Source organism: Thermothelomyces heterothallicus (assembly GCF_042370625.1).
Source record: "Thermothelomyces heterothallicus CBS 202.75 unplaced genomic scaffold P884_scaffold_1, whole genome shotgun sequence".
Lineage (NCBI taxonomy): Eukaryota > Fungi > Ascomycota > Sordariomycetes > Sordariales > Chaetomiaceae > Thermothelomyces > Thermothelomyces heterothallicus.
In genome coordinates this window covers 3,106,825-3,110,889 of record NW_027192562.1, presented here as the reverse complement: position 1 = coordinate 3,110,889, position 4,065 = coordinate 3,106,825, and positions in this window count along the sequence as shown.

Below are 4,065 nucleotides of genomic sequence, written 5' to 3'. Positions count from 1 at the left end.
ATAGCCCCCTTAAAGTCTTATTTACTAACCCCCTATAGCTCCTCCTTCTAGACTCCTTTAACTAGGACTATATAGGCCCTACTAACCTCCCTAGCCTCCTCTCCGAAGGTTATAACCACCTATCGCTTATTAGCTAAATACTAATCCTTAGTAGCCTTATCCTTAAAGACTACTACTATATCCCTACTTAGGAGCTTCCTAGCTATAATAGCTCCCTAGCGGCTAGAGGCTCTGTTAACTACTTAGACTATCTTAGCTAGGGTTTAGGCTTTAAGGTCCTCCTATAGGCTTGTATTCTATATTATAGCCTCCTATAAGGCCTATAGCGGCATTGCCTTAGCCGATAGTAGGCCTCCTTAGAGGCCTATTACCCCTTATTATAGCCCTATAGCTACCTATACCTAGGTAGGGCAGGGAGTAGCCTTAAGGGCTTCTTTAAGCCCCTTTTTAACTTCCTTGGCTACGAGTTCCTATAGGTTTAGAACTAGGCCTATAATAGTAGTTATAAGGCCCTATAAGAGCCTATTAGCAAGATCCTATACCCTGCCCTGCTTAGGGCTTAGTACAAGGTCGACTAGTTACGTGATGAGACCCCTTAGCTCCTTAATATCTAGGGTAGGGTAGGCCTATAGTAGGCCCCCCTATGATTAGTTCGAAGCTATAGGCCTCCCCACTTGGTGGCTTGGTAGTAGGCTTTAAATCAACGTTATATTTAGGGACGCTAGGTAGTCTATATGGTAAAAATTTTGATAGGCGTGCGAGGTATGGTCGGTTGCGGTTAGGTCCGGTTCCTACGCTTGCGATGCCTGTTACACACCCGTAACGGCTCGTGCGCGGTTGAAAGCGGTACCGTTGGATAGCGTTTTTCGAGAGCTTTCTAGCGATAGTAGTTTCGTATGTTTTGGTAGGGTATTCGCCAAGATACAAGAGCTCTTTTCTTTAGGCCTTGGCTATAGGTATAGGGTAGGTATCTAAGGTAAATAGGTAATAGCTATATTATAGATATACTAATTAACTAATTATAAAAATATAAATATAAGTATAATAACCTATATATTATACGTTTATTCTATAAACTTATCCTTATACTCCTCCTCCTCCTCTTCCTCTAGGATATTAGTTAGTACTAGGAAGGTAGGCTCCTTATAGTCATAGATTAGGTATATTATATACTTAGTTAGTAAAGTAAGGCTAGGTATAGGAGTAGCTAAAGTTAATAGATATAATATAAGGTATATATATAGGTAGGGCTAGGAAGTAGATAAGGGTATACCTAAAATATAGGTAATAAGGGTAATATTAAGATTAACTAAAGTTAATATATTCTTACTTATATACTATATCTAATATAATATATTATTATTTTATATTATAATATAATATATAAGTTACCTATTAGCTTATAGGGTAGGGGTAGGGGCAGGGGTAGCCTAGATAATATTACTATAATAGGTAGGGGTAATAGGGGTAATAATAAGTCTCTAGTTATTATTATAATAATAGGAGCCTATAGCCTAGGTAGGGGAGAAGGTAATATAGGTAGGGGAACGATTAGCCTATATAGCCTCTAAGACTATAATAAATAAATATAATAATATAGAAAACTTAGGTATTAGGATAACTTAATATATAGTATTAAGTAATAATCTTTAGCTAGTAAAGGAAAATTAGAGCTATACCTATATTATAGTAATATATAATTTTTTAAATACCTATATATAGGTAGGAGTTATTTACCTAAAGCTATACATCCTAGATATAAGGATTATAGATAATATAGTAAGTTATATAGTAAGTACTATAGCTAGGAATATATATAATAATATTATTATATAAAAGGTAATAGATATAGTTTAGATAGTATTATTCCTTCTTAAGGAGTGATTTAAACTCCTTATTCGAGGAGTTACCTTTAATAGAACCTACTAAGGGAAATATTCTAGTTCTTATACTAAAGGCAAGTAATTAGTTAAGGCCTTATATATATATAGGGTAGTTATAATTAAAAATAATAAAGGGAAAACTTATATAATAATCTTTATTCTTATTACTACTAGGATAATAACTACTACTATTATTATTAAGTAAGCTAATTATAGTTAATATTCTAAATTAAAAAAAAATTTTAGAGTATTATATAGATATAGGTAATAAAGTAGTATATTATAAGATAGGGAGGGGGTAGTTAAGAAGTATAAAGGGGGAGCGTTAGTTAAAAGAGGGAAGAAGTAAGAAGAGGGGAGAGGGAAAGAGAGTATTTATAGGTATTTAAAGGGTAGGTCTAAGAAGATATATATAAGACCTAAATAAAGACTAGGCCCTATATAGAACTTAAATATAGATTAGGCCTTATATAGAACCTAAATAAAGACTAAGCCCTATATATAATCTAAATAAATATTAGGCCTTATATATAACTTAGTAGTATATATATAAGGGAGACCTACCTGGTAACTAAGTAAAGAAGGAGGGGGGTATATTATAGGCCTAGGCTCTACCTAGGCTAATCGATACTAGGCTTTGCCTAGTAATAGACTAGACCTACCTAGTACTAAACTAGAACTATTTAACCTATCTAAGTATAAATGATTAGTCTATAAGATATTTATAAGGCGTTTATAGGGCATATAATTAGGACCTTGTTAGGCCCTAACCTAGAGCCTAACTAGGCTTTAATTAGAATATATATACCTATTATATAAGAGGTAACCTTCTTGATAGTCTATACTTAATTTCTCCTTTTTCTTCCCTTAAGGTATTTAAATAAAGTATTATATGCTTATCTATAATAGTTATAAGGCTAGAGTATTATATAGTATAAGGTTTAATAAAGCTAAAAGGATTATAATAAGTGCTTTAAGCAAGTGTTTATATAGTTAGGAGTAATAATTCCTTTTTGTTACTTTACTAGAGAACCTTTAAACGTTTTTTTAAATAAGTATCTATCTATCTATATATATATATATATCTTTAATAATTACTCTTAATTACTATAATAATTGTAATAAATACTCTTCTTACTATAATTATAGTAATATTATTACTTTTATTACCGTGACTATAGTAATAATTTCCTAATTGGTTTGTTAAGCGATTAGCTATTAGGTACTCTAATACCTAACCTATAATCCTATAGGTTATTAATATAATTATTCTATAATAATTACTTAAAATTACTATAATTATAAAGTAATTATTAGAGTTATATATATATATTAGCATAGGCCTCTTCTATAAGGGCTTATAGCCCTCTATTATAGGGCTATAACTAATTATAACTAGGTTAGCTAGGTAATAGGCTTAAAGGCTTCTTTAATCCCTTCTCTAACCTCTTTAGTTATAATTCCCTGTAAATTTAGAACTAGGACTATAAGAGTATCTATAAGGCATTATAGGAGCTAGTTAGCTAGCCTTTATATCCTATCTTAGCTAGGGCTTAATATAAGGCTAACTATTTATTTAATAAAAGCCGGTAAGAGACTCTAGAGGGTATTAGACAAGGACCTTCTATATCTAATCTATATTAAAGGGGGCCTTAAGAGGCAATAGGGCCTAATAAAGGCCGTAAGCTCTATATTAATATAGGCCTATATAGAGGCTATTAGCCTATAGAACTTGCTTTTCTAGGCTAAAGTCCTAGGGGTTAGTACCCTATATTATACCTATAGCTCGGAGAGAGAGAGATAGTAGAGCACCTAGTTATATAGTGTCTAAACCTACTAAGAAGCCGAACCTAGGACTCGAGGGTTCTATAGTAGCTAATATACCTAGGGAGACTAGATCTAGATACTAGGGCTAAAGAGTCTTGGTATAACCCTATTAAGCCTCTATAGGGCTACTCTAGCCACTTCTCCTTTTCTTTATAATGTATTTATATTCTATATTATATAAAGAGGGAGGATAAGGGTTTTTATCTAGCCTATATAGTATAGTTTCCCTTATATATAATTAGAGAAGGTCTAATATACTTTAATATAATAGTATATCATTAATAATAATATAATAGTATATCATTAATAATAATATAATAGTATATCATTAATAATAATATAATAGTATATCATT